Below are 14,854 nucleotides of genomic sequence, written 5' to 3' on the forward strand. Positions count from 1 at the left end.
GATCTAATCCTAAGAAAAAGGAATATCAAGATAATGAAAGAGAGATATAAAGCTAATTAAAAAAACCAAAATATAACTTACCTTAGTGGGCTTAGAAACCTAAAAGCAAATAGCTGAAACCACTGGACTTTCAAGAATGGGCGTGGGTCGGATCTTCTGAATCCGGTCTGAAAACACTCTTTTTTTTTTCACTTTAAAATGGCTTAATTTTTATTAGTGAACCAAACTTGAACATATGGGGTGTCTATAATATTTATATACCTATTTTAGACTATCATATGAAAATGAGATAAAAAAAAGGTGGAGAAATATCTGTAAGCCCTTGGCCCACAATTATATAAACCTTAAAATTATTGTTATCCAATTTTTGGACTGCAATTGCAAATGGTTTGTCATTAAAGGGGATTCGTGGACAACTGTACTTAGGTATGATTTACGAGTAAAAAATTTCATACATGTGATCCCATGATTGGCATCAAACTACTGGATGATTGGTGGTTATATTCTTTTTCGACATAATATTTTTAAAAAATTGTTAAATTGGGCAGTATTTATTATTATATTATCCTAGTAAATACAAAAAATTATTATCCTTGATATTTAATTCATTATTATGTCCTTATTGTATATAATCAAAGACGAATAATAAATGTAAAGCATATAAATAGTATTCTATTTTCAATTTAGACATTATCATTTTATAGCGTGTTAATTAATTAGAGGATAGTGGAGTTTAATGAATGCAAATCCTCAACCGTTATGCCCACTTTCCTGCCCTAACCGTAAAATCATGTCATCCCTGGTTTGACATTATTTCTCTTAAATGTTTATGATAAAAGCCAAAAAAAAAAAAAAGAACGGACGAACTTAATTATCATCCTCAACCCCAAAATCAAAATATGAATACCTTTATTGTGCCTCCTTTAGTGTTCATCTCTATTTTTATATCATGTGTCATTTAGTCTGTTAAAGTGGGATATTTCTCCACCTTAGGAGAAATGGAATTTTGTGCAAATACTAATAGGAGAAGTGGGATGAATTTGGAGCAAATCCCCCTCCTTTCCACATTGTTTTTTGGTAAATGCAAAACATTTTTTATTGTTTGTTAGGTCTAAAAAGAAAAAATTCCAACAAAATGATATGACAAAAAACACTTTTTCGAGGTAACACAAAAACCCTTTATATATGAATTATTTTGAATTCACATTTTAATAGACTTTGGTTTTATAATCTATATGTAATTATAAAAATTATTTTTCGACTAATCAATAAAAATTATAGCTAGATCTAACAATAACTTTTTCAACAGCTACTAACCATCAATTTTGAATTGAAACTAGAAAGGATAAAACATACAAGAAATTAGTACGTCATCTAACCTCAAAACATAAATAAATTGACACAAAATATCAAGGAATAGATCACAAAATCTTAAGAAGCATGTAAGGAAAAGGGAGAAATCCCCAGAAACAATAAAAATGGATGGTGAAGGAAAGAAACTCAGATTCCCACTTCATATCGGCAACATGATGAAGAGGAAAGATGCCCAAGATCGTTCCCAACCACCCATTTCTACTGGCCTCTGGGAGCCAACTCTCCCATTTCAAATCAGCCAATCTAAAGAGCTTGTGCATGCCAAAGTGATGAGTAGGCAGTTTATATAGGAAGCATTAGGGTAAAATATTTTGGTTTTCACAAATTTTCCCTCTCTCACGTTCAAAATTTGAAACTTATTGTGTGGGTCTCACTAGAATGTTCGCCGACATAATATTTATTGTCCATTATGAGTATTAAATGAGAAATTATATATAATTAAATTCATACGTAACGGATTTGATTAATAAAAATATTGTCTTAAGTAAAAGATAAAAGTACTCAAACCAATATATTTCATATTCAAGTTTCATCTTGCTTGGATTGTTTGTTGTTTCAATTTTAAGTTGCATCTTCTTCAATTATATGGTTTATGTATCCTACTAGCTGGTTAGCTTGTTTGGTTGGTTATTCATTAAAATTTTCTTCTAAATTTACTATTCCTCACATATACTTAATTAAAGTTAAAAATTTTAACATTATTTTTATTCAAAAACTTTAATAAGTTATAGTTAAAGTTCATGGAGTGTCATTCCTTTCCCTTCTTTGTTTTTTGAAAAAAAAATTCATGGGGCGTTTGGTATGGATAACTAAGTAACATTTTTTTATAATGTGAATGGTAAAATTACATTATAGTATTTGGTAGTGAAAAAAGCCAATGTAACATAACATTACATTGGTATCACATAACAATTAGAAGAAGGAATCACATTTTCATTGAAAATCTATGTAATGTTGCTTTCCCAGAACTTGGGAAAGTAACAAAATTTGATTTTTTTCCCATTCATTTCCCCTTTCCTTCAACAAAGAAGCCCAAACCCTAACTTTCCCCATTTCTGTTCTAACTAACCCCTTTATTCCACCGTAGGTCTCTCCATTCTATCATTGGTCTATTTCTTCTTCCTTTCTCTCTATTTTGCCATTCCTTTCAATCTGATTGGTTTTTTTTTTGGTTTTGGGTTTTTGAAATTTGACTTTGTTTATTTTTATTTATCTTTTCTTGTAGGATAACTAGTCCTTGGTGGGGACCTTCCCAACTTCGTACTTGAGGCTCCTATTGGGATTTAGTGTTAAGTCAATAGGTTTGTAAAAGTCAATTATTGAAAAATTCGACAAGCGTTTTCAGTGTTGGAGAGGAAAATTTTTTACCACTCAATGGAAGGATAATGCTTTTCAAGTCGATCTTGTTGAATTTTTAGATGTTTTCATGTCCTTCTTGCTAATTCTACAAAGAGTGAAAGAAGCCCTTAAACAAATGCAATGTAGGTTCTTATTGTTGGAGGCGGCAAGCGAATGAAAAATGCATTAGTGGATTGGAACACTAGTTACAATTATAGAGATAATGGAGGGTTGGGAGTGATTGATTTGCATTTCAAAAATAGGGCCTTTTTGAAAAATATTTTGCTTTTCATAAATTTTCCCTCTTTCACATTCAAAATTTAAAACTTATTGTATGAGTCCCACTAGAATGTTTGGCGAAGCAACATTTAATGTCCATTATGAGTAATAAATGAGAAATTATATATAATTAAATTCATATGGAATGGATTTGACTAATAAAAATGTTGCTTTATGTGTAAGATAGAAATACTTAAACATTACAAGAAAGTAAACTTTTACCGATGAAAAGGAATTCGACGGTAAAATTTATTAGCAAATATTGAAGGAGTGTTGATGAAATACTGGCAGATATCATCCATGTTGTGTTTCAACGGAACACCAACAAAATTTACCGACGGATACATTTGCATCAGTATTTGGCTGGTAATTATTTGACACGCAATATAAGAAAAAGGCTATTTGTAGCACCGTCAAGCTGCTGATGGACATTCTGATGGATAATCTGTCAATAATGGCTACATAAAATGTAAGAAAAATACTGACGAATATTATGTTGGAGATGGCTAGATTTAATGTTAGGGGATTAGAATCGTCAGAAATTATAGACAAAATATGTTTGGTTGGGGATAGTTACATAAAACATCAATGAGATAATGACAAAATTTAATATGTACATACTAATGGATATTTCGTTAGGGATAGCTAAATAAAACGTTAAGGGAATACAAACATCAAGAATATTCCAATGAAAATACTAATGAATATGCCATTGTTTATGGGTACATTGAACGTTAACATTTACCAATGGAATGTTCATAAATATTGATGAATTATCTATCAAGGATGGTTAAGTAAAATGTTAGCATACTATCGATGAAAATTTCACCAAGAATTACATCAAAAAGTTATATTATTTAAATGACGTAAGCTCCTTCCCCCCTCGTTTCCCTTTCTACTTTCTCTTTTTTCTCTTCCCAACTGTCTCTAGCCTCCCAACCCATCCTCTTATGTCTTTCACCATTTATTGAATGTTGGCCGGACGTCACGAACTGTTGACCCAGCCCTTTTATTATTCAACCTACATTCCCCGTTGCTAATTCCACGCATTTGAACCCAAACTCACTGTAGATTTATAATCTCACCATCGATTGAAGGTTGGTCGGAAGTCATCCACTACTAACCCAACCACTTTGCTACTGAACCTACCTTCCCCACTATTGATCCACCTGTTTGAACCTAGACCCACTGTAAATTTGTAAACTTGTTGCCAAGAGCGTAGACCACCACCAACTTAGGTATTTTTCCTTACACTTTGCTTCATTTTCTTAGGTTATTGTGGTTGATTGTGGTAGCTTGTGTGCTTGGCTGTATTGTTTGCTCGGTTGGTATTGTTTGCTTTGTTATTACTGTGTGTTGAATGTTATTGTGTGCCTAGTGTGGCTTGTGTTACTTTCAAGGGGACATTTTCCTTGAACTGGTTTTGGTAGTGTATATATATATAAGTTCATATATATTTATTTTATAAATTAGGTAAAAATGTGAACTTTGATTTTATTGAGAAAAAAAATACACATACTTCATTTGAAATGAAAATGAATTGGCTTGTCAATTCATAATCTGAATCTTAGAATACTATGTAATCTTATACTATCAGTTTAGATGTTTAGCAAAAACAAAACTTCATTTAGTACATAGGAATATATCACCCTACTGAAGTACTAATCTTAGAATATGACTATTAAAATGTCATTAAGATATAAATGGTGATATTCCAATTTCGAGAATATGCAAATTTAAGACCTTGATTTAAATAATCTAACTTTTTTGCTTTAAATTGTTTGCCTTTTTTCTTTTTAATCATACCTAACTAGTTAATTATCACTTGCTCATTGTGCATAAGGATTAGGTAGAGATTTAAAGAGTTTTAAGAATGGCTCATGCATCATTAACATCAAAAGTATAATTAGCTCATTGGTTGGTGTATGATCCCACTATTTAAAAAGCAAGATTCAAATCTTCCCTTTCCCAATTATAAAAAGAAAAAAAACATCAAAAGTGTAATTTTAGAATCCATCCCTATTCCCATCATAAAGTTTAAAGTTAGATGATTATACTTTCAATGATTCTTCCATGCATTATTTTAGATCAATAGATATCCATGTCAAAGTGTAAAGTCTGAAAGTACTAACTCGTTCACTTTAAAGTATTATTATTTTTGCATACTTTTTGAATCTGGCGTAGGTATATTGTATTCTTGCAAACATGAACAATCTATATCATTAATAAATCGTAGTACCTTACACACATGAAAATGGCAAACTGAAAGAGTGAAATTGCTTTCACTAGATACTTGTTGAAAGAAACTAGTACCAAAAAACACATGAATTAGTTAAAAATAAAAAAAGTGTTAAAGTTAATTGGAAAAATAAAGCATAAAACAAGTCATGAATATAAACTCACACTATTGAGATAGTAAACACAATATCTAAAAAGATAAATTTCTCCAAATGATTCTTGATTTTTAAGACTCCATACTCCAAACCATACTTCCTCCTTCCAAGTTTATTAGATATATATAGTGACATATATATAGTTACTATATTTATCTAATAAACTTGGAAGGAAGAGGCATGGTTTGGTATATAGAGCCTTAGAAGTCAAGAATCATTTGGAGAGATTGATTTTTTCAAATATTGTGTCTACTGTTAAAATAATGTGAAATTATATTCTTTTCTTGTTTAATGCTTTATTTTTTTAATTAACTTTAATGCTTTTATTTATATTTGATTTTTTTAATGTGTTCTGTGGTACTAGTTTTTCTCCATATATGTCTAGAGAAAACCATTTCCATCCTTGGATTTTCCATTTTCATGTGTGCAAGGTAATGTGATTTGTTAATGGCATAGATTGCTCATGTGTGATGATTAAGCATTTGTTGAAACTGATTTCTTAATAGTAAGAAAATTAAAGACCAATAATAATTTGTCATTTATTCTATTAAGACAATATAACAAAACTTGTCACTCAAATATTCCATGGACTGGATTGACCAACCTTAAATTGATTTTAATTTGGGTTAGTTGGTTAGATCCATAGAGTATACGAGTTGTTGGCATTGGATACATTGGTCAGGTCCAGGGAATATCTGAGCTTCCATTCAAGGAGTACATTAAAATCTGTCATTTGTAGAAAAAGACATAATATATTTGTTAAAAGAATATTATATTGGGAAAATTTTATTGACACCATATGATTTTGATGATAACTAAACTTTCCTCATTCTTCGATGTCTAACTACATCATTTAACTGTGCAGGAAAAAGTTTAAATCCCTTAATAAAGTTATTGTTTGAAACCAAGTCAAGAAGCTTGCTTAATTACAAGATAAGTTAATCAGTTAAGACAAGTAAAGAGGAAAGAACTTAGTGAAGACAGAATACTGTTAACTGATTAACATGGAGCCTTAATCGATTAAAGCAAATCTAGGTGCTATACAAAGTCAAGACAGTAAAGCCTTAATCAGTTAGCCCAAGGTTTAACTAATTAACCAAAGGGAGTAATTGATTAAAGCTTAAACTTGAAGCACCTTGAAAAACAAAATTTAAATTCAAAGTGATAATTGACAGTTAAAAAGCACCAAATGAAATGATCCAAATTTGAAGATTTCTCAATAAATTGAAGCATATTTTAATCAATTAAAGATAATGGAGAGAAGCTTTAATTAGTTTAAAACAGACTAATCAGTTGAAAGAATATTTGTGAAAAAAAGTGCTTAATCAGTTAAAGCTCTCCTTTGACTGATTAAAGGTTTCCTGCCAGCACATTGGTCTCTCTATTTTGTCATTGGTTTATTTCTTCTTCTTTTCTCTCCATTCTGCCATTGCTCATAATCTGATTGGGTTTTAGATTATTGAAATTTTACTTTTTCTACCTTTTTTTTTATCTTTTGCTATAGGATTACTAGTCTTGGGTAGGGATAGTACCAATTTCATGCTTAGGACTTCCACTGGGATTTAATGTTAAGTTAATAGGTGTGTGGATGAAAATTATTAAAAGATTCAAAAAGCATCTTAGGTGTTGGAAAGGAAAATTTTTTATCTCTCAGAGGAAAGATAAAGTTTCTCAAGTCTGTCTTGTTGAGTCTTTTGCTTTTCTTCATGTCCCTTTTTCCTATTCTGCTAGGTGTGAAAGAAGCCTTCGACAAAATCCAATGCAAGTTCTCATGGGGTGAGGTGGCAAGCGAACGACAAATGCATTTAGTGGATTGGGACACTATTTGCAATTATTGAGATAATGGAGGGTTGGGAGTGATTAATTTGTGTTTGAAAAATAAGGCCCTTTTGAATAAGTATTTTGGTTTTCATAAATTTTCCCTCTCACATTCAAAATTTGAAACTTATTCTGCAAGTGCCACTAGAATGTTTAGCGACGCAATATTTAATGTCCATTATGAGTATTAAATGAGAAATTATATATAATTAAATTCATATTTAATGGATTTGATTAATAACAATGATACCTTATGTGTGCGATAGAAATACTCAAACACTACAAGAAAATAGACTTTTATTGACAGAAAAGAATTCATCGGTACAATTCTATTGGCAAATATTGATGGAGAGGTGATAGAATATTGACGGATATCATCCATACTGTATTTCGATGAAACATTGATAGAATTTACAACAAATACAATTCCATTGGTATTCGGTTGGGAATTATTTGGTGTTCAATATAAATAAAAGTCATGAAGAATATTGATGGAAGTAATTCATCGGTATTCATAACACCGTTAAAGCTGCCAATGGACATTCTGACAAATAATCTATTGTTAATGGCTACATAAAACATTGAGGAAATTCAAACATCAGGAAAATATCAACAAAATTGAATCCCTGAATACTGATAGATATTTTGTTGAAGATGGATAGATTTAACACCAAAGGATTAGAGTCCTATAGAAATAATATGTTCCGTTAGGGATAGTTACATTAAATGTTAAGGAGATATCAACGGATATTTCGTCAAGGATAACTAAATAAAACGTTAAGGGAATACAAGCATCAAGAATATTTCAACAAAAATACTAATAGATATTCCGCTATTGAAGGGTACATTGAATGTTAGCGATTTACAGACAAAATGTTCGTAAATATTAACAAATTATCTATTGGGGATGGTTAAATAAAATGTTAAGGGACTACTAACAAAAATTTTGTTGACAATTTGTCTTGAATTGCATCGATAAGTTATATTATTTAAATGATGCAAGCTCCTTCCCCCAATTTCCCTTTTTACCTTTTTTTTCTCTCTCTAACTACCTCAAGCCTCCCTACAAACCATCCTACGCCTTTTACCATTAATTAAGAGTTGGGTGGATCTCACCCACTGCTAACTCAGCCCTTCCGTCGCCGAACCACCCTCCCCATTGCCAATTCCACCCATTTTGAACCCAAACCCACCATAGAACTAGCAATATTTTATCAACAGCTAGTAACCATCAATCTTTAATTGAAACTAGAAAAGATGAAACATACAAGAAATTAGTATGTCACCCAACCTCAAAACATAAATAATTAACACAAAATATCAAGGAATAGATCACAAAATTTTAAAAAGCATGCAAGGAAAAGGGAGAAATCCCCAGAAACAATAAAAATGGATGGTAAGGGAAAGAAACTTAGATTCCCACTTCACATCAAAAACATGATGAAGAGGAAAGATGTGCAAGATCGTTCCCAACCACCCATTTCTACTGGCCTCTGGGAGTTAACTCTCCCATTTCAAATTAGCCTATCGAAGAGCTTGTGTATGCCAAAGTGAGGAATAGGTAGTTTATATAGAGAGCATTAGGGTTAAATATTTTGGTTTTCATAAATTTTCCCTCTCTCACATTCAAATTTTGAAACTTATTTTGTGGGTCCCACTAGAATGTTTGCAGAAAGAATATTTAATGTCCATTATGAATAATAAATGAGAAATTATATATAATTAAATTCATATGTAACGGATTTGACTAATAAAAATGTTGCCTTAAGTGTAATATATTGAACCAATATATTTCATATGCAAGTTTCATCTAGTTTGAATTTTTTTTTTCAATTTTAATTTAGATCTTTTTCAATTATATATCTACTAGTTGGTTAGCTTGTTTGGTTAGTTATTCATTAGATTTTTCTTCCAAATTTACTATTCCTCACATATAGTTAATTAAAGTTAAAAATTTTAACATTAATCTTATTCAAAAAATTTAATAAGTTATAGATTAAGTTTATGAGACTTTAGGTATAAGGGAAGTAAGTAACATTCTCTATAATATGAATGGTAAAATTACTGTAGAAGAGAAAAAAATTATCATCCAATTATGTGCCGCCATGTGAACTTGATGACATCATAACCATATAATTAATTATAAAATAGTTAATTTATTAGTTAGATTATTTCAAAGACACATAGTTGAACCAATTAAAATTTACTTTTGTGTCATATATATTTATCCCTTGAGATAATTTAAAGATAATATTTATATTGGACTAATTAAAATTTAATTTTTTGTCATCCAATTTATTTCTTAATAAATCAATGTAATTTATAGATACCATTCAGATTTTTGACAGATTAAAATTTACTAGTTGGTCATCTAATTTATCCCTAAAAATTATGATAATTCGGAGATAAAAATCAAATTTCATCATTTAATTTATCTCTAAATAAATTACGATAATTTGGAGATAAAACTAAACTTCGGCTTATTAAAATTCAAAGACTCAAAGTTCGGCCAATTAAAAGACTATTTATGAGTCATCATAATTGATCTCTAATTAAATTAAAATAATTTAATGATAATTCAAAGAGACCACACACTTATCAAAGCCTCTCATTTAGCATTATAAATAGGGTGCTCCTTCAAGCCATTTGTATTATTCGGAGGCATTCGAAGATTCAGAATATTTCGGAGATCGAGAATAGTAGAAGATTTCTGAAGCAAAGATATCAAGCGAAGTTCATGATCAAGGGAAGATATCAAGTGAAGTTCGTGATCAAGACCAAGTTCGAGTTCGTGACTCTTGAAGACAAAATGAAGAAATTAATCTAAGGAATTTCAAAGATTATAGCTCACATAAAAAAAATATTTGTATTTGTTAGATAATTTTCCAGTCAAGAACTTTCGATGAGAAATTTTATATGCTAATTTTATATCTTCTTCAATTATATGCTAATAATTATATATCCTATTAGTTGATTAGCTTGTTTGGTTAGTTACTCATTAGATTTTTTTGGCTAAATAACCAAATAAGCCCTTAAACTATACTAAAAAAGTCAATTACATCCAATTAAGCTCCTGAACTTTTATATCGGGTCAAATAAGCCCATTTCACTAAAAGTAGACTAATTTTCATTAGTCAACAGTACAATTGGCACTTTATTGCCACGTTATCTACCATGTGGCAAGTTAATGTGTTATTTTACTTATGTCATTACCCCATGGCAAATGATGTACTAAGAACTTGTTTAGCTTGGTTTTTTTTCAGCTTATCTAACTTTTAAAGGCAGAGGTAGAGCCAAACAAGAGCTTTCTTTTCTCTTTTTTTAAAAACACATCAACTTTCAGGAAAATTTTTCTTTTTATTCAAAAAATGTCCTCATCTATTAAAAATAATTCCAACATTACCTCTCAAAAAATACCACTCTCTCTTAATCAATCTCTCTTTCCTCTCCTTTTCTCTACAAATCACCCATTTCCAATACAAATTGTAATCTTCCTCTCCTCTACCTCTCTCTGCATAGACTATTAGAAAAGAAAAAAGCAAAAGACCTAGCAATAGAATAACGAAATTTGGGATTTTTTTGTTCTTTCAAAGATTAAGAGAAAAGAAAGTCCAAAATTCAAAGTTGCATTTAGGTACTATTTCTTCTTTTTCTTTCTGTTTTGTTTTTCATTTTCTTTCTGTCATTCTTTTTTTTTCTTTTTGTTTTTTTGGGTCTCTAGAATCTCTTTTTATTTCTCCGTTCTATTATCTTTTAATTTTGAGATATGCATTTGAGTTCTTGTTAAATGACTTAGAGAATCAAAACTATCATTTTGGGTTCTTGGTAAAGATCCTAGTCCCATTAAAATTGTTGAAAGATCTTGATTAAGCGATCTTTTATTTGGGGTTTAGATCGCCATGTGGTTGATGAACTAGTATAAGTTAGCTCTACATCCCAGTAGTCTAATTTGGTTGCTTTAGTTCCAATATTCTCTTTTTTTCTATTCCAAAGTGTAGGTAAATATATTAAGATATAATCAATATCGAAATTTATTAAAGTTGCAAATGATTAAAAATGTATCTAAATAACAAACTGTCACTTTCTTAAAAACTATTATCTTTTTGTGGATATGACTCATTGTAATTTGCCTATTTTCGAGTTTTGCTGGAAGTATCTTTGAATGTTATGTAGGATTTGGAGTAATATTGAATGATTTGTGAGTGATATACACTTGTGTGAATTTCGAGCATCTTTTGCCTTGTTATGCATCTTGGTTTAATTGTATTTGGTGTAATGCACATGTGATCCTAATGGACCATCTTAGCCAATTGATCAGTTCTTGGATAATGATGACTTATTTCTTTATATGTCTAGCTGCAGTTTATGGTTAGTCGAGAAATGTCTCTACCTAATTATGAAATGTTAGAAAAACCAAAACATAATGCAAAGTGGGATTTGGTCATTACCAAAACCTTACTTCAAGTGTGTATGGATGAGATTTATAAGTGTGGAAAACCAATAATACAACGGCACATCATAACTACATTAGACAGTGTGGTGTTAAAGATGAGGAGTTGACGAATGTGATTATAATCCTAATAATATTCTTGAGAGTAAAGAAGAAAGAAGTAATAATGAAGAAATGGGTTCATACATTTATATAAGAGCATTAGATGATAGTTACATGGATAGAGTTTGCAATTAAATAACTGCTATATTGATGGAAAATAGAAATTATTAATTTATGAGTTATTTATGAATTATGTGTTACTTATAAATTATTTGTGAAACTCTTTTTTATGATTTATTATTAATTATAAATTTATGTTATATAAAAATCCTTTTTATATTTTCAAAATTTTTTCTAAATAGATAAAAAAAATAAAGTTAACTTTTCTTCCATTGTGAGCAAAGGAATTCACTATTAATAGAAAGTTATTTATTAAATACCTTTTATAGTAATTTTAACCAATATTAGAGCTTATATTAGTGTTTGGGCCAAACAACTTATCTATAAAAAGGAGCTTATAAAAGTCAATTTACCAAACAAGTTTAGCTTAATTTTAAAAGTTATTATTTTTCATAAAAGCTTTATAATAGTTTTCAAGCTAAAAAAAGCTAGACTAAACAGGCTCTAAGAATTATGTGTTTATCTTCTTTGTTCAACCACATGTTTAAAATATTGGTTGATAGATTTAAAATAAAAAAAATTAAAAATTAGAAAGCATCAAACTGAGTCTTCATTATTATTGAATTCAATTTTTAATCTTGATTTTAAATTTTTAACAAAATTTAATAAATCATATGAAAAGCCAAAAAAAAAAACAAATCTCTAACTTTCGAAGTTGTTGAAAACAAAATTCCAACTCCATTCTTTTGTTTCAAAATCACTAGATGAAGATCACAGGAAATGAAAGTGTGCCTTTAACAATAAAGGTAGTGTAGCCTAATAGAAGTCCAACTTCATTCTTTTTCTTCTACCAACTAGATGTAAAACTCCATTAGAAAGCTAGAAACGTCACTCTCCTGTGAAGCTTCACCTTTTGAATTGCCAACATACACAGCAAAATGCCCTTTCGATACCCTAACCTACTTTACTCCCTTTTCACCCAATTAGACATAACACAGATCTGCATTCGAATTACATAGCACCTTGCTTCCATGTCAAAGAAACCTTTCAAAAGAGTAGATTTGGATAACGGATTATAACTTTGAGTTGAAGGCCTCAAGAAACTGGTCTTTTAGTTTTCTCTTCAAGATAAGACTATCCAACCTTCACTAGCTTTCTTCTAAGCTTGAACCTTTTAGTTTTCTTAATAATATCTTTTGTCAAGAAAAAATGAAAAATAATCACATGGGAAGTGTTAAAATTTGATTTTGAAAAATGGGTTTTAGTTGAAATGGCTAATAATGCTTGTTTTCAAACAAGGGTCAAAGCAATGCCCTTCTATTTCAAAGAAGTGGTGACTTTGGTCTTGGTTTTGGGCAGTGGATGGATAGTTCTGGTACCAACTAGAAAACTCCATTCTGCTTATAGTAATTACTGTTAGAAATATTTAAGAAAGAAGAAATTTTGAGAAGAAAGAAAAATATGACTTTGAGGACATGAATTAACACTTTCTTAAGGTATTTTCTCAACCTCCAAGATACAACAAAGTCCTTAACATACTTATCAAAATTGTGAAAATGGCAATGCAAGAACATTGCTTATATAATGAACAAACATACACGTCTTTTTAATGTAAATAGTCATTACTTTTCATAACTGTTAAAAAGTCATTTCTTCATAGTACAATTGTTCATAAAAAATTATATTTTATAAACTTTTATAATATAACTGTTCATAAAAATTATATTTAATAACATTTCATAATACAACAATTAAAAAGTTATATTATATGAGGTAATTATATATAATTCTTTAGTCATAATTTTTCATTAATAAGACCAATATTATCAAACTATCTAACAATCCACCACTAGTTTTTTTTTATATATAATTAAGGGATAGGGGATTCGAACCCTGCTCTTTAAGTAAAGGGATAATACACCAACCAATGAGCCAAATGCTCGAGTGGCCCCCACTAGTTTGAAATGTTGGTTTTTTCTATAATATATAGATATATATTATTTCTATCTTTCATACAAACGAATATTACGCATATAAGAAGAAATCCCTCGATTTGAACCATCAATTAGTGAATGCATCTTAAAACCCTAACGAAGTAAATGGTGTTTGCAGATTGAACCTTGACTCCTAATGTTGGAATTAAAGATGCATCACATATAATATTCATTTATATTTATGTAAATGGTAGTTCACTTTTAACACCATAATGGCCATGTGCTTATTCTGTTCATAATAAACATTTTCAAGAGAATCCCAAAATTCTTCTTGATGAAGCGGCACCACTCTTTATATTTGTGTAGGTGGAGTTTTTCATTAATGTCCCTATTGCTTTAGACATTTCTTTCCATAATAGGAAACTCTATTAAGAGTACAAACTCAACTTCTATACACAATGGATTGCATTATTTTCAAACAAGATGTTGAGGAATGGGTTCCAATAGTGCATCATGGACAGATAATAATAACTTGTTTTTATCCATTGAACTTTGCAAATAGAGGTTACTAATTAAAAGTTGGGTTCTCGCTATTGGTGTCTAATAAGAGTCTTAAACCCATCCCTTTTATAGTATTATTTACCAAATCTCTTGGTAAAACTTTTGTCAAAAGATCTACCAAATTACTTGTAGATTTAACATATGTTATAGTAATTACCCCACTTGAGATTACTTCTCTAATATAATCATGTCTTAAACTAATATGTCTAGACTTTCCATTATAGACATCATTATATGCTTTAGATATTATAGCAACACCATTAGAATATAAGAAAATGGCTAGCATCGATTGTGGCCACAACTTTATATCTAATAACAAATTTTTCAAACATTCTGCTTCCTTTACCGCTATAGCTAAAGCTATAAACTCAGATTCCATTGTTGAATGTGAGGTGTAAGTTTGTTTCTTAAATGCCTAACTAATGGCACCACCTCCTAATGTAAAAATCAATCCTGAAGTGGACTTATTATCATTTGCACTAGTAATCCAACTTGCATTTAAGTATCCTTCTACTACTTTTAGATAGTTTGAATAATGTAAGCCA

The sequence above is a fragment of the Theobroma umbraticum genome, unplaced genomic scaffold, assembly GCF_002168275.2.
Source record: "Theobroma umbraticum cultivar Fairchild unplaced genomic scaffold, ASM216827v3 scaffold_50.0, whole genome shotgun sequence".
Classification (NCBI taxonomy): Eukaryota; Viridiplantae; Streptophyta; class Magnoliopsida; order Malvales; family Malvaceae; genus Theobroma; species Theobroma umbraticum.